We start from the raw sequence: 24,616 nt of genomic DNA on the forward strand, positions 1-24,616 counted from the left end.
AAAACAGTGCAAACAATGTATAGTTAAAATAGGATGCAATGGAGACACATAGGGATAGTGGCAACACAAACCATATACTCCAAAAGTGGAATGCGAACCACGAATGGACCCCAAACCTATGTGACCTTGTAGAGGGTCGCTGGGACTATTAGAAAATAGTGAGAGTTAGAAAAGTAGCCCTCCCCAAGACCCTGAAAAGTGAGTGCAAAGTGCACTAAAGTTCCCCAGAAGACAAAGAAGTCGTGATAGAGGAATAATGCAGGAAAGACACAAACCAACAATGCAACACCGATGGATTTCCAATCTAGGGTACCTGTGGAACAAGGAGACCAAGTCCAAAAGTCACAAGCAAGTCGGAGATGGGCAAATGCCCAGGAAATGCCAGCTGTGGGTGCAAAGGAGCTTCTACCGGACAGAAGAAGCAAAGGTTTCTGCAGGAACGAAAAGAGCTAGAGACTTCCCCTTTGGTGGACGGATCCACCTCGCTGTGGAGAGTTGTGCAGAAGTATTTTTCCACCAAGAGAATGCAAACAAGCCTTGCTAGCTGCAAATCGTGCGGTTAGCGTTTTTTGGATGCTGCTGTGGCCCAGGAGGGACCAGGAGGTCACAAATTGGACCAGGAGGAAGAGGGGACGTCGAGCAAGACAAGGAGCCCTCTCAGCAGCAGGTAGCCCCTGGAGAAGTGCCAGAAACAGGCACTACAAGGATGCGTGAAACGGTGCTTGCCGAAGTTGCACAAAGGAGTCCCACGTCGCCGGAGACCAACTTAGAAAGTCGTGCAATGCAGGTTAGAGTGCTGTGGACCCAGGCTTGGCTGAGCACAAAGGATTTCTGCCGGAAGTGCACAGGAGCCGGATAAGTTGCAAAAGTCGCGGTTACCAACAATGCAGTCTGGAGTGGGGACGCAAGGACTTACCTCCACCAAACTTGGACTGAAGAGTCACTGGACTGTGGGAGTCACTTGGACAGAGTTGCTGGATTCAAGGGACCTCGCTCGTCGTGCTGAGAGGAGACCCAAGGGACCGGTAATGCAGCTTTTTGGTGCCTGCGGTTGCAGGGGGAAGATTCCGTCGACCCACGGGAGATTTCTTCGGAGCTTCTGGTGCAGAGAGGAGGCAGACTACCCCCACAGCATGCACAAGCAGGAAAACAGTCGAGAAGGCGGCAGGATCAGCGTTACAGAGTTGCAGTAGTCGTCTTTGCTACTATGTTGCAGGTTTGCAGGCTTCCAGCGCGGTCAGCACTCAATTCCTTATCAGAAAGTGAAGAGAGAGATGCAGAGGAACTCGGATGAGCTCTTGCATTCGTTATCTAAAGTTTCCCCAGAGACCCTAAATAGCCAGAAAAGAGGGTTTGGCTACCTAGGAGAGAGGAGAGGCTACTAACACCTGAAGGAGCCTATCAGAAGGAGTCTCTGACGTCACCTGGTGGCACTGGCCACTCAGAGCAGTCCAGTGTGCCAGCAGCACCTCTGTTTCCAAGATGGCAGAGGTCTGGAGCACACTGGAGGAGCTCTGGACACCTCCCAGGGGAGGTGCAGGTCAGGGGAGTGGTCACTCCCCTTTCCTTTGTCCAGTTTCGCGCCAGAGCAGGGGCTAAGGGGTCCCTGAACCGGTGTAGACTGGCTTATGCAGAATTGGGCACATCTGTGCCAAGAAAGCATTTCCAGAGGCTGGGGGAGGCTACTCCTCCCCTGGCTTCACACCATTTTCCAAAGGGAGAGGGTGTAACACCCTCTCTCAGAGGAAGTCCTTTGTTCTGCCATCCTGGGACAAGCCTGGCTTGACCCCAGGGGGGCAGAAACCTGTCTGAGGGGTTGGCAGCAGCAGCAGCTGCAGTGAAACCCCAGAAAAGGCAGTTTGCCAGTACCAGGGTCTGTGCTACAGACCACTGGGATCATGGAATTGTCCCAATAATGCTAGGATGGCATAGAGGGGGCAATTCCATGATCTTAGACATGTTACATGGCCATATTCGGAGTTACCATTGTGAAGCTACATATAGGTAGTGACCTATATGTAGTGCACGCGTGCAATGGTGTCCCCGCACTCACAAAGTTCAGGGAATTGGCTCTGAACAATGTGGGGGCACCTTGGCTAGTGCCAGGGTGCCCTCACACTTAGTAACTTTGCACCTAACCTTTACCAGGTAAAGGTTAGACATATAGATGACTTATAAGTTACTTAAGTTCAGTGTAAAAATGGCTGTGAAATAACGTGGATGTTATTTTACTCAGGTTGCAGTGGCAGGCCTGTGTAAGAATTGTCAGAGCTCCCTATGGGTGGCAAAAGAAATGCTGCAGCCCATAGGGATCTCCTGGAACCCCAATACCCTGGGTACCTCAGTACCATATACTAGGGAATTATAAGGGTGTTCCAGAAATCCAATGTAAATTGGTAAAATTGGTCACTAGCCTGTTAGTGACAATTTGAAAGAAATGAGAGAGCATAACCACTGAGGTTCTGATTAGCAGAGCCTCAGTGAGACAGTTAGTCACTACACAGGTAACACATTCAGGCACACTTATGAGCACTGGGGCCCTGGAGCACAGGGTCCCAGTGACACATACAACTAAAACAACATATATACAGTGAAAAGTGGGGGTAACATGCCAGGCAAGATGGTACTTTCCTACAATCACCTTAGCTGGAAAGGAGCAAGGAGTCTCTGCATAGAGAGAGGTTTGAGTGTAGGGAAGAATCATTCCTTGGAATTGTTACTTAACATGCTTAGAGAACAATATAAGGCTAAAAGTGCCCCATCTGTTGAAAAAGTTGCTAATGGTTCCCAATCTGATCCAGGGACTCCCCCAGGAAAAGGTTCAGGAAAGAAACTTCTTAGCCTGCCCATTGCTAGACAGTCTAGCATAGTTGGTACTGAGGTGGAGTCACATCATACAGATGATGTGCTCTCACATTACACTGTCAGCCAAGCTGTTAGGGTGCCCTCTGTAAGGGACAGGTCTCCATCTGTTCATTCCCATCATACCTCTGTATCTAGGAATGTCCCTCCCACCAACCCTGATGACAGATTGTTAGAGAGGGAACTCAATAAGTTGAGGGTGGAACAAACCAGACTGAAGCTTAAAAAGCAACAGCTGGATTTGGATAGACAGTCTTTAGAACTAGAGAAGGAAAGACAGAAGTTGGGTTTAGAAACCCATGGTGGCAGCAGCAGTATTCCCCATAGTCATCCTGCAAAAGAGCATGATTCCAGGAATCTGCACAAGATAGTTCCCCCTTACAAGGAGGGGGATGACATTAACAAATGGTTTGCTGCACTTGAGAGGGCCTGTGTTGTACAGGATGTCCCTCAAAGGCAGTGGGCTGCTATCCTATGGCTATCATTTAGTAGAAAAGGTAGGGATAGGCTCCTTACTGTGAAAGAAAGTGATGCCAATAATTTTACAGTACTTAAGAATGCACTCCTGGATGGTTATGGCTTAACCACTGAACAATACAGGATAAGGTTCAGAGAGACCAAAAAGGAGTCTTCACAAGACTGGGTTGATTTCATTGACCATTCAGTGAAGGCCTTGGAGGGGTGGTTACATGGCAGTAAAGTTACTGATTATGACAGCCTGTATAACTTGATCCTGAGAGAACATATTCTTAATAATTGTGTGTCTGATTTGTTGCACCAGTACTTGGTGGACTCTGATCTGACCTCTCCCCAAGAATTGGGAAAGAAGGCAGACAAATGGGTCAGAACAAGGGTGAACAGAAAAGTTCATACAGGGGGTGACAAAGAGAACACTAAGAAGAAAGATGGTGAAAAGTCTCAAGATAAGCATGGGGATAAGGGTAAAACCAAAGATCCCACTTCAAATCTTAAACACTCTTCAGGGGGTGGGGATAAAACAAATTCTTCCTCTTCTTCTCAACCTACACAATTTAAAAAGCCTTGGTGCTTTGTGTGTAAAAATAGAGGCCATAGGCCAGGGGATAAGTCCTGTCCAGGTAAACCCCCTGAGCCTACCACCACTAATACATCAAGCTCTAGTGCCCCTTGCAGTAGTGGTACTAGTGGTGGGACTGCTGGCAACAGTCAAGTTAAGGGTGTAGTTGGGTTCACTTATGGGTCCATAGTAGAAACTGGGGTAGTCAGTCCCAAGACAGTTTCTGTCACACCTAGTGGCATTGGCCTTGCCACACTGGCTGCTTGTCCCCTTACAATGGATAAGTACAAGCAGACAGTTTCAATAAATGGTGTTGAGGCCTTGGCCTACAGGGACACAGGTGCCAGTATCACTTTGGTGACTGAAAACCTAGTGCACCCTGATCAACACATCATTGGACAACAGTATAAGATTATTGATGTCCATAACTCCACTAAGTTTCTTCCCTTAGCTATAATTCAGTTTAGTTGGGGTGGAGTTACTGGCCCTAAGCAGGTGGTGTTATCACCTAGCTTACCTGTAGACTGTCTCTTAGGTAATGACCTAGAGGCCTCAGGTTGGGCTGATGTAGAGTTTTATGCCCATGCAGCCATGCTGGGCATCCCAGAGGAATTGTTCCCTCTCATTTCTACTGAAATGAAAAAGCAAAGGAGAGAAGGCCTGAAAACGCAGGATCCCTCTCCATCAACAGGTAAAAAAGGTATCTGTAGGAAAGTACCATCTTGCCTGGCATGTTACCCCCATTTTTCACTGTATATATGTTGTTTTAGTTGTATGTGTCACTGGGACCCTGTTCTCCAGGGCCCCAGTGCTCATAAGTGTGCCTGACTGTGTTACCTGTGTAGTGACTAACTGTCTCACTGAGGCTCTGCTAATCAGAACCTCAGTGGTTATGCTCTCTCATTTCTTTCAAATTGTCACTAACAAGCTAGTGACCAATTTTACCAATTTACATTGGCTTTCTGGAACACCCTTATAATTCCCTAGTATATGGTACTGAGGTACCCAGGGTATTGGGGTTCCAGGAGATCCCTATGGGCTGCAGCATTTCTTTTGCCACCCATAGGGAGCTCTGACAATTCTTACACAGGCCTGCCACTGCAGCCTGAGTGAAATAACGTCCACGTTATTTCACAGCCATTTTACACTGCACTTAAGTAACTTATAAGTCATCTATATGTCTAACCTTTACCTGGTAAAGGTTAGGTGCAAAGTTACTAAGTGTGAGGGCACCCTGGCACTAGCCAAGGTGCCCCCACATTGTTCAGAGCTAATTCCCTGAACTTTGTGAGTGCGGGGACACCATTACACGCGTGCACTACATATAGGTCACTACCTATATGTAGCTTCACAATGGTAACTCCGAATATGGCCATGTAACATGTCTAAGATCATGGAATGGCCCCCTCTATGCCATCCTGGCATTATTGGGACAATTCCATGATCCCAGTGGTCTGTAGCACAGACCCTGGTACTGCCAAACTGCCTTTCCCAGGGTTTCACTGCAGCTGCTGCTGCTGCCAACCCCTCAGACAGGTTTCTGCCCTCCTGGGGTCAAGCCAGGCTTGTCCCAGGATGGCAGAACAAAGGACTTCCTCTGAGAGAGGATGTTACACCCTCTCCCTTTGGAAAATGGTGTGAAGGCAGGGGAGGGGTAGCCTCCCCCAGCCTCTGGAAATGCTTTCTTGGGCACAGATGTGCCCAATTCTGCATAAGCCAGTCTACACCGGTTCAGGGACCCCTTAGCCCCTGCTCTGGTGCGAAACTGGACAAAGGAAAGGGGAGTGACCACTCCCCTGACCTGCACCTCCCCTGGGAGGTGTCCAGAGCTCCTCCAGTGTGCTCCAGACCTCTGCCATCTTGGAAACAGAGGTGCTGCTGGCACACTGGACTGCTCTGAGTGGCCAGTGCCACCAGGTGACGTCAGAGACTCCTTGTGATAGGCTCCTTCAGGTGTTAGTAGCCTCTCTTCTCTCCTAGGTAGCCAAACCCTCTTTTCTGGCTATTTAGAGTCTCTGTCTCTAGGGAAACTTTAGATAACGAATGCAAGAGCTCATCCGAGTTCCTCTGCATCTCTCTCTTCACCTTCTGATAAGGAACCGACTGCTGACCGCGCTGGAAGCCTGCAAACCTGCAACATAGTAGCAAAGACGACTACTGCAACTCTGTAACGCTGATCCTGCCGCCTTCTCGACTGTTTTCCTGCTTGTGCATGCTGTGGGGGTAGCCTGCCTCCTCTCTGCACCAGAAGCTCCGAAGAAATCTCCCGTGGGTCGGCGGAATCTTCCCCCTGCAACCGCAGGCACCAAAAAGCTGCATTACCGGTCCCTTGGGTCTCCTCTCAGCACGACGAGCGAGGTCCCTTGAATCCAGCAACTCTGTCCAAGAGACTGCCACAGTCCAGTGACTCTTCAGTCCGAGTTTGGTGGAGGTAAGTCCTTGCGTCCCCACTCCAGACTGCATTGTTGGTAACCGCGACTTTTGCAACTTCTCCGGCCCCTGTGCACTTCCGGCAGAAATCCTTTGTGCACATCCAAGCCTGGGTCCACGGCACTCTAACCTGCATTGCACGACTTTCTAAGTTGGTCTCCGGCGACGTGGGACTCCTTTCTGCAACTTCGGCGAGCACCGTTTCACGCATCCTCGTAGTGCCTGTTTCTGGCACTTCTGTGGGCGCTATCTGCTTCAGTGAGGGCTCCTTGTCTTTCTCGACGTCCCCTCTCTCTTCGGATCCAATTTGCGACCTCCTGGTCCCTCCTGGGCCCCAGTAGCATCCAAAAACTCCAACCGCATGATTTGCAGCTACCAAGGCTTGTTGGCGTTCTTTCGGCGGGAAAACACTTCTGCACGACTCTACAAGGCGAGAGGGATCCGTCCACCAAAGGGGAAGTCTCTAGCCCTTTTCGTTCCTGCAGAAACCTTGTTTTCTTCTGTCCAGTCGAAGCTTCTTTGCACCCGCAGCTGGCATTTCCTGGGCATTTGCCCATCTCCGACTTGCTTGTGACTTTTGGACTTGGTCCCCTTGTTCCACAGGTACCCTAGATTGGAAATCCACAGTTGTTGCATTGTTGGTTTGTGTCTTTCCTGCATTATTCCTCTATTACGACTTCTTTGTCTCTTGGGGAACTTCAGTGCACTTTGCACTCACTTTTCAGGGTCTTGGGGAGGGCTAATTTTCTAACTCTCACTATTTTCTAATAGTCCCAGCGACCCTCTACAAGGTCACATAGGTTTGGGGTCCATTCGTGGTTCGCATTCCACTTTTGGAGTATATGGTTTGTGTTGCCCCTATCCCTATGTGTCTCCATTGCATCCTATTGTAAATATACATTTTTTGCACTGTTTTCTAAGACTATACTGCATATTTTTAGTACTGTGTACATATAACTTGTGTATATTTGCTATCCTCACTCTGAGGGTACACGCTGAGATACTGTGACATATTGTCATAAAAATAAAGTACCTTTATTTTTAGTATAACTGTGTATTGTGTTTTCTTATGGTATTGTGCAAGTGACACTTGTGGTACTGTAGTAGCTTCACACGTCTCCTAGTTCAGCCTAAGCTGCTCTGCTAAGCTACCATTATCTATCAGCCTAAGCTGCTAGACACCCTATACACTAATAAGGGATAACTGGGCCTGGTGCAAGGTGCAAGTACCCCTTGGTACTCACTACAAGCCAGTCCAGCCTCTTACATTGGTTGTGCAGTGGTGGGATAAGTGCTTGAGACTGCTTACCACTCTTGTCATTGTACTTTTCATAAGAGAAAAATATACAAAACAAGTTCAGTTTGTGTACACATAGCTAAAAAGTTTTGCATTTCCTCTTTTCACTGTTTTCTAAGTGCTGAAAAGTACTTCTAAACTTTCAAAAAGTTCTTAAAAGTTTAAAAAGTTTTTTTCAGCTTGCCTGTCAAAAGTAAGATCTATAGGCAGCCTGACCATGTCAGGGACTGCATAAAGCAAGAAGTCCAGAAAATGTTAGAGCTAGGAGTGGTTGAGCACTCTGAAAGTCCATGGGCTTCTCCTGTGGTACTTGTACCAAAACCCCATTCCAAAGATGGAAAGAAGGAAATGCGGTTTTGTGTCGACTATAGAGGTCTCAACCTTGTAACCAAAACTGATGCTCACCCTATACCCAGGGCAGATGAGCTCATAGATACACTGGCATCTGCCAAGTATCTAAGCACTTTTGATTTGACTGCAGGGTATTGGCAGATCAAATTGTCAGAAGATGCTAAACCTAAGACTGCATTTTCGACCATTGGAGGACATTACCAGTTTACTGTAATGCCTTTTGGTTTGAAGAATGCACCTGCCACTTTTCAGAGGTTGGTGAACACAGTCCTGCAAGGGCTGGAAGCCTTCAGTGCAGCATATCTAGACGATATAGCTGTCTTTAGCTCCAGCTGGGATAATCACCTGGTCCACCTATGGAAAGTTTTGGAGGTCCTGCAGAAGGCAGGCCTCACTATCAAGGCTTCAAAGTGCCAGATAGGGCAGGGTAAGGTGGTTTATCTGGGACACCTTGTTGGTGGGGAACAGATTGCACCACTACAGGGGAAAATCCAAACAATTGTTGATTGGGTTCCCCCTACCACACAGACTCAGGTGAGAGCCTTCCTAGGCCTCACTGGGTATTACAGGAGGTTCATTAAGAACTATGGCTCCATTGCAGCCCCTCTTAATGACCTCACTTCAAAAAAGATGCTTAAAAAGGTATTATGGACAGCAAACTGTCAGAAAGCTTTTGAGGAGCTGAAGCAGGCCATGTGCTCTGCACCTGTCCTGAAAAGCCCTTGTTACTCTAAAAAATTCTATGTCCAAACTGATGCATCTGAATTAGGAGTAGGGGCAGTCCTATCACAACTCAATTCTGAGGGCCAGGATCAACCTGTTGCTTTTATTAGTAGGAGGTTGACCCCTAGAGAAAAGTGTTGGTCTGCCATAGAGAGAGAGGCCTTTGCTGTGGTCTGGGCACTGAAGAAGTTGAGGCCATACCTGTTTGGCACTCACTTCATTGTTCAGACAGACCACAAACCTCTACTTTGGCTAAAACAAATGAAAGGTGAAAATCCAAAATTGTTGAGGTGGTCCATATCCCTACAGGGAATGGACTATACAGTGGAACATAGACCTCGGGAGTAGCCACTCCAATGCAGATGGACTCTCCAGATATTTCCACTTAGACAATGAAGACTCATCAGGTAATGGCTAGTCTTATTGTCCTTCGTTTGGGGGGGGGTTGTGTAGGAAAGTACCATCTTGCCTGGCATGTTACCCCCATTTTTCACTGTATATATGTTGTTTTAGTTGTATGTGTCACTGGGACCCTGTTCTCCAGGGCCCCAGTGCTCATAAGTGTGCCTGACTGTGTTACCTGTGTAGTGACTAACTGTCTCACTGAGGCTCTGCTAATCAGAACCTCAGTGGTTATGCTCTCTCATTTCTTTCAAATTGTCACTAACAAGCTAGTGACCAATTTTACCAATTTACATTGGCTTTCTGGAACACCCTTATAATTCCCTAGTATATGGTACTGAGGTACCCAGGGTATTGGGGTTCCAGGAGATCCCTATGGGCTGCAGCATTTCTTTTGGCACCCATAGGGAGCTCTGACAATTCTTACACAGGCCTGTTTCCAAGATGGCAGAGGTCTGGAGCACAGTGGAGGAGCTTTCCTTTGTCCAGTTTCGCGCCAGAGCAGGGGCTAAGGGGTCCCTGAACCGGTGTAGACTGGCTTATGCAGAATTGGGCACCTCTGTGCCCAACAAAGTATTTCCAGAGGCTGGGGGAGGCTACTCCTCCCCTGCCTTCACACCATTTTCCAAAGGGAGAGGGTGTCACACCCTCTCTCAGAGGAAGTTCTTTGTTCTGCCATCCTGGGCCAGGCCTGGCTGGACCCCAGGAGGGCAGCTGCCTGTCTGAGGGGTTGGCAGCAGCAGCAGCTGCAGTGAAACCCCAGGAAGGGCAGTTTGGCAGTACCAGGGTCTGTGCTACAGACCACTGGGATCATGGGATTGTGCCAACTATGCCAGGATGGTATAGAGGGGGCAGTTCCATGATCATAGACATGTTACATGGCCATATTCGGAGTTACCATGGTGAAGCTACATATAGGTAGTGACCTATATGTAGTGCACGCGTGTAATGGTGTCCCCGCACTCACAAAGTTCAGGGAATTGGCTCTGAACAATGTGGGGGCACCTTGGCTAGTGCCAGGGTGCCCTCACACTAAGTAACTTTGCACCTAACCTTTACCAGGTAAAGGTTAGACATATAGGTGACTTATAAGTTACTTAAGTGCAGTGTAAAATGGCTGTGAAATAACGTGGACGTTATTTCACTCAGGCTGCAGTGGCAGGCCTGTGTAAGATTTGTCAGAGCTCCCTATGGGTGGCAAAAGAAATGCTGCAGCCCATAGGGATCTCCTGGAACCCCAATACCCCTGGTACCTCAGTACCATATACTAGGGAATTATAAGGGTGTTCCAGTAAGCCAATGTAAATTGGTAAAATTGGTCACTAGCCTGTTAGTGACAATTTGAAAGTAATGAGAGAGCATAACCACTGAGGTTCTGGTTAGCAGAGCCTCAGTGAGACAGTTAGGCACCACACAGGGAACATACACATGCACACCTATGAGCACTGGGGCCCTGTGTGACAGGGTCCCAGTGACACATACATATAGGCCACAAACCTATGAGCACTGGGGTCCTGACCAGCAGGATCCCAGTGACACATAACAACCATACTGAAAACATGGTGTTTTCACTATGAGCACTGAGGCCTGGCCATCAGGATCCCAGTGAGACAGTGAAAACAGTGACAAACACCCTGACATACACTCACAAACAGGCCAAAAGTGGGGGTAACAAGGCTAGAAAGAGGCTACCTTCTCACACAACCCCCCCCAAACGAAGGACAATAAGGCTAACCTTGGCCAGTTGAGACTTTATTGTCTAAGTGGTGATAAGTAGAGAGTAGCTCTGCAATAGACTGGTTACTCCCTTTATCATCCTCTATATGGTTACTTCCCTGTGGGGATGTAAACCACCCTGTTTGAAGTTTTTTAGCTAAGCAACAATGTGAAGATGTATTTTCAGAGTTTCTATCAGTAAGTTTTAGTTTAGAGCAGTGGGAATTGTCCACTGAACCTATTTGTAGTGATGGAAATGCCAGACAGGGATGCTGTCTCAGAAAAGCCATAGCTGGGCAAAAACTTTGTCCATCTGGCTGGAAGAGAGAACAGGGATGCTGTTTCTCTTGAGTTGGAGCAGGGCAGGGATGCTGTCCTATGAGCTCCACACTAGGGCAGGGATGCTGTCCTAAGTGTTGTGAGGTAGTGCAGGGTTTCTGCACTAAAGTTTCTCTGGGAGGGTTGGAGGGATGCTCCATGTTAACTAAAATGGTGCTCTTTTTCTCACCAATGTTAGTTATCCCACAGAGAGGTACCTCCACCTCAGGGAGTCCAGCTTTGCCAGCTGATGATTCCCTTGGAACAGGTGCCACCCCAGGAGAGGTTTCTCCCACCACAGGAATAGTATCCTGAATGGCAGGGTGGTTAGGGGATACTGTGATACCCTTTTTACCTGTTGATGGAGAGGGATCCTGAGTTTTCAGGCCTTCTCTCCTTTGCTTTTTCATTTCACTAGAAATGAGAGGGAACAATTCCTCAGGGATGCCCAGCATGGCTGCATGGGCATAAAACTCTACATCAGCCCAACCTGAGGCCTCTAGGTCATTACCTAAGAGACAGTCTACAGGTAAGCTAGGTGATACCACCACCTGCTTAGGGCCAGTAACTCCACCCCAACTAAACTGAATCATAGCTAAGGGAAGAAACTTAGTGGAGTTATGGACATCAATAATCTTATACTGTTGTCCAATGATGTGTTGATCAGGGTGCACTAGGTTTTCAGTCACCAAAGTGAAACTGGCACCTGTGTCCCTGTAGGCCAAGGCCTCAACAACATTTATTGAAACTGTCTGCCTGTACTTATCCATTGTAAGGGGACAAGCAGCCAGTGTGGCAAGGCCAGTGCCACCAGGTGTGACAGAAACTGTCTTGGGACTGATTACATCAGTTTCCACTATGGACCCATAAGTGAACCCAACTACACCCTTTGCTTGACTGTTGCCAGCAGTCCCACCACTAGTACCACTACTGCTAGGGGCACTAGAGCTTGATGTATTAGTGGTGGTAGGCTCAGGGGGTTTACCTGGACAGGACTTATCCCCTGGCCTATGGCCTCTGTTTTTACACACAAAGCACCAAGGCTTTTTAATGTGTGCAGGTTGAGAAGAAGAGGAAGAATTAGTTTTATCCCCACCCTCTGAAGAGTGTTTAAGATTTGAAGTGGGATCTTTGGTTTTACCCTTATCCCCATGCTTATCTTGAGATTTTTCACCATCTTTCTTCTTATTGCCATCTTTGTCACCCCCTGTATGAACTTTTCTGTTCACCCTTGTTCTGACCCATTTGTCTGCCTTCTTTCCCAATTCTTGGGGAGAGGTCAGATCAGAGTCCACCAAGTACTGGTGCAACAAATCAGACACACAATTATTAAGAATATGCTCTCTCAGGATCAAGTTATACAGGCTGTCATAATCAGTAACTTTACTGCCATGTAACCACCCCTCCAAGGCCTTCACTGAATGGTCAATAAAATCAACCCAGTCTTGTGAAGACTCCTTTTTGGTCTCTCTGAACTTTATCCTGTACTGTTCAGTGGTTAAGCCATAACCATCCAGGAGTGCATTCTTAAGAACTTGGAAATTATTAGCATCATTTTCTTTTACAGTAAGGAGCCTATCCCTACCTTTTCCACTAAATGATAGCCATAGGATAGCAGCCCACTGCCTTTGAGGGACATCCTGTACAACACAGGCCCTCTCAAGTGCAGCAAACCACTTGTTAATGTCATCCCCCTCCTTATAAGGGGGAACTATCTTGTGCAGATTCCTGGAATCATGCTCTTTTGCAGGATGACTATGGGGAATACTGCTGCTGCCACCATGGGTATCTAAACCCAACTTCTGTCTTTCCTTCTCTAATTCAAAAGACTGTCTATCCAAATCCAGCTGTTGCTTTTTAAGCTTCAGTCTGGTTTGTTCCACCCTCAACTTATTGAGTTCCCTCTCTAACATTCTGTCATCAGGGTTGGTGGGAGGGACATTTCTAGAAACAGAGCTATGATGGGAATGAACAGAAGGAGACCTGTCCCTTACAGGGGCCACCCTAACAACTTGGTTTACAGAAACATTACTACCAGTATGGTGAGAATATATGCTTTTGCTATGATGTGAGACAACACTATTTCTATGGTGTGGCTCATCATCATTACCATCTATGCTAGACTGTCTAGTAATGGGCAGGCTAGGAAGTTTCTTTCCTAAATCTTTTCCTGGGGGAGTCCCTGAATCAGATTGGGAACTATTAGGTACTTTTTCAACAGATGGGGCACCTATGGCCTTATCCTGTTCTCTAAGCATGTTAAGTAACAGTTCCAAGGAAGGATTCTTCCCTACACTCAAACCTCTCTCTATACAGAGACTCCTTGCTCTTTTCCAGCTAAGGTTGTCATATGCAAGTTTGGACAGATCAACACTTTGGCCTGTGCCAGACATTTGTAGAGGGAGTTAAAGTGATAGAAAAAGAGAAAAAAGTTTTCAGAACTTTTTGGAAAGACAGAAAAAACTTTTTAAACTTTTAAGAACTTTTTGAAAGTTTAGGAGTACTTTTCAGCACTTAGAAAAGAGTGAAAAGAGGAAATGCAAAACTTTTTGGCTATGTGTATATACACTGACCTTGTTTTGTATATTTTTCTCTTATGAAAAGTACAATGACAAGAGTGGTAAGTAGTCTCAAGCACTTATCCCACCACTGCACAACCAATGTAGGAGGCTGGGCTGGCTTGTAGTGAGTACCAAGGGGTACTTGCACCTTGCACCAGGCCCAGTTATCCCTTATTAGTGTATAGGGTGTCTAGCAGCTTAGGCTGATAGATAATGGTAGCTTAGCAGAGCAGCTTAGGCTGAACTAGGAGACGTGTGAAGCTACTACAGTACCACTTAGTGTCATATGCACAATATCATAAGAAAACACAATACACAGTTATACTAAAAATAAAGGTACTTTATTTTTATGACAATATGCCAAAGTATCTTAGAGTGTACCCTCAGTGAGAGGATAGGAAATATACACAAGATATATATACACAATAGCAAAAATATGCAGTATAGTCTTAGAAAACAGTGCAAACAATGTATAGTTACAATAGGATGCAATGGGGAAACATAGGGATAGGGGCAACACAAACCATATACTCCAAAAGTGGAATGCGAACCACGAATGGACCCCAAACCTATGTGACCTTGTAGAGGGTCGCTGGGACTATTAGAAAATAGTGAGAGTTAGAAAAATAACCCTCCCCAAGACCCTGAAAAGTGAGTGCAAAGTGCACTAAAGTTCCCCTAAGGACAAAGTAGTCGTGTTAGAGGAATAATGCAGGAAAGACACAAACCAGCAATGCAACAACTGTGGATTTCCAATCTAGGGTACCTGTGGAACAAGGGGACCAAGTCCAAAAGTCACAAGCAAGTCGGAGATGGGCAGATGCCCAGGAAATGCCAGCTGCGGGTGCAAAGAAGCTTCGACTGGACAGAAGAAGCTGAGGTTTCTGCAGGAACAAAAAGGGCTAGAGACTTCCCCTTTGGTGGACGGATCCCACTCGCCTTGGAGAGTCGTGCAGAAGTGTTTTTCCGTCGGAAGGACGCCATCAAGCCTTGCTACACGCAAATCATGCGTTTGCGGTTTTTGGATGCTGCTGGGGCCCAGGAGGGACCAGGAGGTCGCAAATTGGACCTGTAGAGAGAGGGGACGTCGTGTAAGACAAACAGCCCTCACGGAAGCAGGTAGCACCCGGAGAAGTCCCAGAAACAGGCACTACGAGGGTGCGTGAAACGGTGCTCACCGAAGTTGCACAAAGGAATCCCACGTCGCCGGAGACCAACTTAGAAAGTCGTGCAATGCAGGTTAGAGTGCCGTGGACCAAGGCTTGGCTGTGCACAAAGGATTTCCGCCAGAAGTGCACAGGGTCCGGAGTAGCTGCAAGATCGCGGTTCCCAGCAATGCAGCCCAGCGAGGTGAGGCAAGGACTTACCTCCACCAAACTTGGGCTGAAGAGTCACTGGACTGAGGGGGTCACTTGGACAGCGTCGCTGGATTCGAGGGACCTCGCTCGTCGTGCTGAGAGGAGACCCAAGGGACCGGTAATGCAGCTTTTTGGTGCCTGCGGTTGCAGGGGGAAGATTCCGTCGACCCACGGGAGATTTCTTCGGAGCTTCTGGTGCAGAGAGGAGGCAGGCTACCCCCACAGCATGCACAAGCAGGAAAACAGTCGAGAAGGCGGCAGGATCAGCGTTACAGAGTTGCAGTAGTCGTCTTTGCTACTATGTTGCAGGTTTGCAGGCTTCCAGCGCGGTCAGCAGTCGATTCCTTATCAGAAGGTGAAGAGGGAGATGCAGAGGAACTCGGATGAGCTCTTGCATTCGTTATCTAAAGTTTCCCCAGAGACAGAGACCCTAAATAGCCAGAAAAGAGGGTTTGGCTACCTAGGAGAGAGGATAGGCTACTAACACCTGAAGGAGCCTATCAGCAGGAGTCTCTGACGTCACCTGGTGGCACTGGCCACTCAGAGCAGTCCAGTGTGCCAGCAGCACCTCTGTTTCCAAGATGGCAGAGGTCTGGAGCACACTGGAGGAGCTCTGGACACCTCCCAGGGGAGGTGCAGGTCAGGGGAGTGGTCACTCCCCTTTCCTTTGTCCAGTTTCGCGCCAGAGCAGGGGCTAAGGGGTCCCTGAACCGGTGTAGACTGGCTTATGCAGAATTGGGCACCTCTGTGCCCAACAAAGCATTTCCAGAGGCTGGGGGAGGCTACTCCTCCCCTGCCTTCACACCATTTTCCAAAGGGAGAGGGTGTCACACCCTCTCTCAGAGGAAGTTCTTTGTTCTGCCATCCTGGGCCAGGCCTGGCTGGACCCCAGGAGGGCAGCTGCCTGTCTGAGGGGTTGGCAGCAGCAGCAGCTGCAGTGAAACCCCAGGAAGGGCAGTTTGGCAGTACCAGGGTCTGTGCTACAGACCACTGGGATCATGGGATTGTGCCAACTATGCCAGGATGGTATAGAGGGGGCAATTCCATGATCATAGACATGTTACATGGCCATATTCGGAGTTACCATGGTGAAGCTACATATAGGTAGTGACCTATATGTAGTGCACGCGTGTAATGGTGTCCCCGCACTCACAAAGTTCAGGGAATTGGCTCTGAACAATGTGGGGGCACCTTGGCTAGTGCCAGGGTGCCCTCACACTAAGTAACTTTGCACCTAACCTTTACCAGGTAAAGGTTAGACATATAGGTGACTTATAAGTTACTTAAGTGCAGTGTAAAATGGCTGTGAAATAACGTGGACGTTATTTCACTCAGGCTGCAGTGGCAGGCCTGTGTAAGATTTGTCAGAGCTCCCTATGGGTGGCAAAAGAAATGCTGCAGCCCATAGGGATCTCCTGGAACCCCAATACCCTGGGTACCTCAGTACCATATACTAGGGAATTATAAGGGTGTTCCAGTAAGCCAATGTAAATTGGTAAAATTGGTCACTAGCCTGTTAGTGACAATTTGAAAGTAATGAGAGAGCATAACCACTGAGGTTCTGGTTAGCAGAGCCTCAGTGAGACAGTTAGGCACCACACAGGGAACATACACATGCACACCTATGAGCACTGGGGCCCTGTGTGACAGGGTCCCAGTGACACATACATATAGGCCACAAACCTATGAGCACTGGGGTCCTGACCAGCAGGATCCCAGTGACACATAACAACCATACTGAAAACATGGTGTTTTCACTATGAGCACTGAGGCCTGGCCATCAGGATCCCAGTGAGACAGTGAAAACAGTGACAAACACCCTGACATACACTCACAAACAGGCCAAAAGTGGGGGTAACAAGGCTAGAAAGAGGCTACCTTCTCACACTGTTTCTGCCACTTCTCCGGGTGCTACCTGCTTCAGTGAGGGCTCCTTGTCTTGCTCGATGTCCCCTCTCTCTTCAGGTCCAATTTGCGACCTGCTGGTCCCTCCTGGGCCCCAGTAGTGTCCAAAAACGCCAACATCATGATTTGCAGCTAGCAAGGCTTGTTGGTGTCCTTTCGGCGGGAAAACACTTCTGCACGACTCTCCAAGGCGAGAGGGATCCGTCCACCAAAGGGGAAGTGTGAGAAAGTAGCCTCTTTCTAGCCTTGTTACCCCCACTTTTGGCCTGTTTGTGAGTGTATGTCAGGATGTTTGTCACTGTTTTCACTGTCTCACTGGGATCCTGATGGCTAGGCCCCAGTGCTCATAGTGAAAACACTATGTTTTCAGTATGTTTGTTATGTGTCACTGGGACCCTGCTAGTCAGGACCCCAGTGCTCATAAGGTTGTGGCCTATATGTATGTGTCACTGGGACCCTGTCACACAGGGCCCCAGTGCTCATAGGTGTGCATGTATGTGTTCCCTGTGTGGTGCCTAACTGTCTCACTGAGGCTCTGCTAACCAGGACCTCAGTGGTTATGCTCTCTCATTTCTTTCCAAATTGTCACTAACAGGCTAGTGACCATTTTTACCAATTTACATTGGCTTACTGGAACACCCTTATAATTCCCTAGTATATGGTACTGAGGTACCCAGGGTATTGGGGTTCCAGGAGATCTCTATGGACTGCCGCATTTCTTTTGCCACCCATAGGGAGCTCTGACAATTCTTACACAGGCCTGCCACTGCAGCCTGAGTGAAATAACGTCCACGTTATTTCACAGCCATTTTACACTGCACTTAAGTAACTTATAAGTCACCTATATGTCTAACCTTTACCTGGTAAAGGTTAGGTGCAAAGTTACTTAGTGTGTGGGCACCCTGGCACTAGCCAAGGTGCCCCCACATTGTTCAGAGCCAATTCACTGAACTTTGTGAGTGCGGGGACACCATTACACGCGTGCACTACATATAGGTCACTACCTATATGTAGCTTCACAATGGTAACTCCGAAAATGGCCATGTAACATGTCTATGATCATGGAATTGCCCCCTCTATGCCATCCTGGCATAGTTGGCACAATCCCATGATCCCAGTGGTCTGTAGCACAGACCCTGGTACTGCCAAACTGCCCTTCCTGGGGTTTCACTGCAGCTGCTGCTGCTGCCAACCCCTCAGACAGGCATCTGCCCTCCTGGGGTCCAGCCAGGCCTGGCCCAGGATGGCAGAACAAAGAACTTCCTCTGAGAGAGGGTGTGACACCCTCTCCCTTTGGAAAATGGTGTGAAGGCAGGGGAGGAGTAGCCTCCCCCAGCCTCTGGAAATGCTTTGTTGGGCACAGAGGTGCCCAATTCTGCATAAGCCAGTCTACACCGGTTCAGGGACCCTTTAGCCCCTCCTCTGGCGCGAAACTGGACAAAGGAAAGGGGAGTGACCACTCCCCTGACCTGCACCTCCCCTGGGAGGTGTCCAGAGCTCCTCCAGTGTGCTCCAGACCTCTGCCATCTTGGAAACAGAGGTGCTGCTGGCACACTGGACTGCTCTGAGTGGCCAGTGCCACCAGGTGACGTCAGAGACTCCTGCTGATAGGCTCCTTCAGGTGTTAGTAGCCTATCCTCTCTCCTAGGTAGGCAAACCCTCTTTTCTGGCTATTTAGGGTCTCTGTCTCTGGGGAAACTTCAGATAACGAATGCAAGAGCTCATCCGAGTTCCTCTGCATCTCTCTCTTCACCTTCTGATAAGGAAACGACTGCTGACCGCGCTGGAAGCCTGCAAACCTGCAACATAGTAGCAAAGACGACTACTGCAACTCTGTAACGCTGATCCTGCCGCTTTCTCGACTGTTTTCCTGCTTGTGCATGCTGTGGGGGTAGCCTGCCTCCTCTCTGCACCAGAAGCTCCGAAGAAATCTCCCGTGGGTCGACGGAATCTTCCCCCTGCAACCGCAGGCACCAAAAAGCTGCATTACCAGTCCATTGGGTCTCCTCTCAGCACGACGAGCGAGGTCCCTCGAATCCAGCGACTCTGTCCAAGTGACCCCCACAGTCCAGTGACTCTTCAGCCCAAGTTTGATGGAGGTAAGTCCTTGCCTCACCTCGCTGGGCTGCATTGCTGGGAACCGCGACTTTGCAGCTACTCCGGCCCCTGTGCACTTCCGGCGGAAATCCTTTGTGCACAGCCAAGCCTGTGTCCACGGCACTCTAACCTGTATTGCACGACTTTCTAAGTTGGTCTCCGGCGACGTGGGACTCCTTTGTGCAACTTTGGCGAGCACTGTTTCACGCATCCTCGTAGTGCCTGTTTCTGGCACTTCTCCGGATGCTACCTGCTTCACAGAGGGCTCTTTGTCTTGCTCGACGTCCCCTCTCTCTTCAGGTCCACTTTGCGACCTCCTGGTCCCTCCTGGGCCCCAGCAGCGTCCAAAAACGCCAAATGCACGATTTGCAGCTAGCAAGGCTTGTTGGCGTTCTTTCGGCGGGAAAACACTTCTGCACGACTCTCCAAGGTGAGAGGGATCCGTCCTCCAAAGGGGAAGTCTCTAGCCCTTTTCGTTCCTGCAGAAACCTCAGCTTCTTCAGTCCAGTCGAAGCTTCTTTGCACCCGCAGCTGGCATTTCCTGGGCCTCTGCCCATCTCCGACTTGCTTGTGACTTTTGGACTTGGTCCCCTTGTTCCACAGGTACCCTAGATTGGAAATCCACAGTTGTTGCATTGCTGGTTTGTGTCTTTCCTGCATTATTCCTCTAACACGACTACTTTGTCCTTAGGGGAACTTTAGTGCACTTTGCACTCACTTTTCAGGGTCTTGGGGAGGGTTATTTTTCTAACTCTCACTATTTTCTAATAGTCCCAGCGACCCTCTACAAGGTCACATAGGTTTGGTGTCCATTCGTGGTTCGCATTCCACTTTTGGAGTATATGGTTTGTGTTGCCCCTATCCCTATGTTTCCCCATTGCATCCTATTGTAACTATACATTGTTTGCACTGTTTTCTAAGACTATACTGCCTATTTTTGCTATTGTGTATATATATATTGTGTATATTTCCTATCCTCTCACTGAGGGTACACTCTAAGATACTTTGGCATATTGTCATAAAAATAAAGTACCTTTATTTTTAGTATAACTGTGTATTGTGTTTTCTTATGATATTGTGCATATGACACTAAGTGGTACTGTAGTAGCTTCACACGTCTCCTAGTTCAGCCTAAGCTGCTCTGCTAAGCTACCATTATCTATCAGCCTAAGCTGCTAGACACCCTATACACTAATAAGGGATAACTGGGCCTGGTGCAAGGTGCAAGTACCCCTTGGTACTCACTACAAGCCAGTCCAGCCTCCTACATTGGTTGTGCAGTGGTGGGATAAGTGCTTGAGACTACTTACCACTCTTGTCATTGTACTTTTCATAAGAGAAAAATATACAAAACAAGGTCAGTGTATATACACATAGCCAAAAAGTTTTGCATTTCCTCTTTTCACTCTTTTCTAAGTGCTGAAAAGTACTCCTAAACTTTCAAAAAGTTCTTAAAAGTTTAAAAAGTTTTTTTCTGTCTTTCCAAAAAGTTCTGAAAACTTTTTTCTCTTTTTCTATCACTTTAACTCTCTTTAAAAATGTCTGGCACAGGCCAAAGTGTTGATCTGTCCAAACTTGCATATGACAACCTTAGCTGGAAAAGAGCAAGGAGTCTCTGTATAGAGAGAGGTTTGAGTGTAGGGAAGAATCCTTCCTTGGAACTGTTACTTAACATGCTTAGAGAACAGGATAAGGCCATAGGTGCCCCATCTGTTGAAAAAGTACCTAATAGTTCCCAATCTGATTCAGGGACTCCCCCAGGAAAAGATTCAGGAAAGAAACTTCCTAGCCTGCCCATTACTAGACAATCTAGCATAGATGGTAATGATGATGAGCCACACCAAATAAATAGTGTTGTCTCACATCATAGCAAAAGCATTTATTCTCACCATACTGGTAGTAATGTTTCTGTAAACCAAGCTGTTAGGGTGGCTTCTGTAAGGGACAGGTCTCCTTCTGTTCATTCCCATCATAGCTCTGTTTCTAGAAATGTCCCTCCCACCAACCCTGATGACAGACTGTTAGAGAGGGAACTCAATAAGTTGAGGGTGGAACAAACCAGACTGAAGCTTAAAAAGCAACAGCTGGATTTGGATAGACAGTCTTTTGAATTAGAGAAGGAAAGACAGAAGTTGGGTTTAGATACCCATGGTGGCAGCAGCAGTATTCCCCATAGTCATCCTGCAAAAGAGCATGATTCCAGGAATCTGCACAAGATAGTTCCCCCTTATAAGGAGGGGGATGACATTAACAAGTGGTTTGCTGCACTTGAGAGGGCCTGTGTTGTACAGGATGTCCCTCAAAGGCAGTGGGCTGCTATCCTATGGCTATCATTTAGTGGAAAAGGTAGGGATAGGCTCCTTACTGTGAAAGAAAATGATGCCAATAACTTTACAGTTCTTAAGAATGCACTCCTGGATGGTTATGGCTTAACCACTGAACAGTACAGGATAAAGTTCAGAGAGACCAAAAAGGAGTCTTCACAAGACTGGGTTGATTTCATTGACCATTCAGTGAAGGCCTTGGAGGGGTGGTTACATGGCAGTAAAGTTACTGATTATGAAAGCCTGTATAACACAATCCTGAGAGAGCATATACTTAATAATTGTGTGTCTGATTTGTTGCACCAGTACCTGGTAGACTCTGATCTGACCTCTCCCCAAGAATTGGGAAAGAAGGCAGACAAATGGGTCAGAACAAGGGTGAACAGAAAAGTTCATACAGGGGGTGACAAAGATGGCAATAAGAAGAAAGATGGTGAAAAATCTCAAGATAAGCATGGGGATAAGGGTAAAACCAAAGATCCCACTTCAAATCTTAAACACTCTTCAGAGGGTGGGGATAAAACTAATTCTTCCTCTTCTTCTCAACCTGCACACATTAAAAAGCCTTGGTGCTTTGTGTGTAAAAACAGAGGCCATAGGCCAGGGGATAAGTCCTGTCCAGGTAAACCCCCTGAGCCTACCACCACTAATACATCAAGCTCTAGTGCCCCTAGCAGTAGTGGTACTAGTGGTGGGACTGCTGGCAACAGTCAAGCAAAGGGTGTAGTTGGGTTCACTTTTGGGTCCATAGTAGAAACTGGGGTAGTCACTCCCAAGACAGTTTCTGTCACACCTAGTGGCATTGGCCTTGCCACACTGGCTGCTTGTCCCCTTACAATGGATAAGTACAGGCAGACAGTTTCAATAAATGGTGTTGAGGCCTTGGCCTACAGGGACACAGGTGCCAGTTTCACTTTGGTGACTGAAAACCTAGTGCACCCTGATCAACACATCATTGGACAACAGTATAAGATTATTGATGTCCACAACTCCACTAAGTTTCTTCCCTTAGCTATAATTCAGTTTAGTTGGGGTGGAGTTACTGGCCCTAAGCAGGTGGTGGTATCACCTAGCTTACCTGTAGACTGTCTCTTAGGTAATGACCTAGAGGCCTCAGGTTGGGCTGATGTAGAGTTTTATGCCCATGCAGCCATGCTGGGCATCCCTGAGGAATTGTTCCCTCTCATTTCTACTGAAATGAAAAAGCAAAGGAGAGAAGGCCTGAAAACTCAGGAACCCTCTCCATTAACAGGTAAAAAGGGTATCACAGTATCCCCTAACCACCCTACCATTCAGGATACCATTCCTGTGGTGGGAGAAACCTCTCCTGGGGTGGCACCTGTTCCAAGGGAATCATCAGTTGGCAAAACTGTACTCCCTGAGGTGGAAGTACCTCTCTGTGGGATAACTAACATTGGTGAGAAAAAGAGCACCATTTTAGTTAACATGGAGCATCCCTCCAACCCTCCCAGAGAAACTTTAGTGCAGAAACTCTGCACTGCCTCACAACACTTAGGACAGCATCCCTGCCCTAGTGTGGAGCTGATAGGACAGCATCCCTGCCCTGCTCCAACCCAAGAGAAACAGCATCCCTGTTCTCTCTTCCAGCCATATGGACAAAGTTTTTGCCCAGCTATGGCTTTTCTGAGACAGCATCCCTGTCTGGCATTTCCATCACTACAAATAGGTTCAGTGGACAATTCCCACTGCTCTAAACTAAAACTTACTGATAGAAACTCTGAAAATACATCTTCACATTGTTGCTTAGCTAAAAAACTTCAAACAGGGTGGTTTACATCCCCACAGGGAAGTAACCATATAGTGGATGATAAAGGGAGTAACCAGTCTATTGCAGAGCTACTCTCTACTTATCACCACTTAGACAATAAAGTCTCAACTGGCCAAGGTTAGCCTTATTGTCCTTCGTTTGGGGGGGGGTTGTGTGAGAAAGTAGCCTCTTTCTAGCCTTGTTACCCCACTTTTGGCCTGTTTGTGAGTGTATATCAGGATGTTTGTCACTGTTTTCACTGTCTCACTGGGATCCTGATGGCTAGGCCCCAGTGCTCATAGTGAAAACACTATGTTTTCAGTATGTTTGTTATGTGTCACTGGGACCCTGCTAGTCAGGACCCCAGTGCTCATAAGGTTGTGGCCTATATGTATGTGTCACTGGGACCCTGTCACACAGGGCCCCAGTGCTCATAGGTGTGCATGTATGTGTTCCCTGTGTGGTGCCTAACTGTCTCACTGAGGCTCTGCTAACCAGGACCTCAGTGGTTATGCTCTCTCATTTCTTTCCAAATTGTCACTAACAGGCTAGTGACCATTTTTACCAATTTACATTGGCTTACTGGAACACCCTTATAATTCCCTAGTATATGGTACTGAGGTACCCAGGGTATTGGGGTTCCAGGAGATCCCTATGGGCTGCAGCATTTCTTTTGCCACCCATAGGGAGCTACTACTTACTACTTTTGTCATTGTACTTTTCATAAGAGAAAAATATCCAAAACAAGTTCAGTGTATGTACACCTGTAGGAGGGACCAGGATGTCCCCAATTGCGTCAAGGGACAGAGGGGGCGCCCAGCAAGACAAGGAGCCCTCTGAAAAGCAGGCAGCACCCGCAGAAGTGTCGGAACAGGCACTACAAAGAGGAGTGAAACGGTGCTCACCCGAAGTTGCACAAAGGAGTCCCACGCCGCCGGAGGACAACTTAGAAAGTCATGCAATGCAGGTTAGAGTGGCGTAGACCCAGGCTTGGCTGTGCACAAAGGATTTCCGCCGGAAGTGCACAGAGGCCAGAGTAGCTGCAAAAGACGCGGTTCCCAGCAATACAGTCTGGCGTGGGGAGGCAACGACTTACCTCCACCAAACTTGGACTGAAGAGTCACTGGACTGTGGGAGTCACTTGGACAGAGTTGCTGGATTCAAGGGACCTCGCTCGTCGTGCTGAGAGGAGACCCAGGGGACCGGTGATGCAGTTCTTTGGTGCCTGCGGTAGCAGGGGGAAGATTCCGTCGACCCACGGGAGATTTCTTCGGAGTTTCTAGTGCAGAGAGGAGGCAGACTACCCCCACAGCATGCACCACCAGGAAAACAGTCGAGAAGGCGGCAGGATCAGCGTTACAGAGTTGCAGTAGTCGTCTTTGCTACTTTGTTGCAGTTTTGCAGGCTTCCAGCGCGGTCAGCAGTCGATTCCTTGGCAGAAGGTGAAGAGAGAGATGCAGAGGAACTC

General features: G+C 47.9%; 1 protein-coding gene across 1 annotated transcript in view; it reads left to right on the forward strand.

Annotated features, from left to right (window-relative positions):
- The window catches only part of LOC138278788 (deleted in malignant brain tumors 1 protein-like), a 324,469-nt gene that overhangs the window by 196,539 nt on the left and 103,314 nt on the right, over positions 1 to 24,616 (forward strand). The window lies entirely within an intron of this gene.

The sequence above is a fragment of the Pleurodeles waltl genome, unplaced genomic scaffold (genome assembly GCF_031143425.1).
Source record: "Pleurodeles waltl isolate 20211129_DDA unplaced genomic scaffold, aPleWal1.hap1.20221129 scaffold_58, whole genome shotgun sequence".
Lineage (NCBI taxonomy): Eukaryota > Metazoa > Chordata > Amphibia > Caudata > Salamandridae > Pleurodeles > Pleurodeles waltl.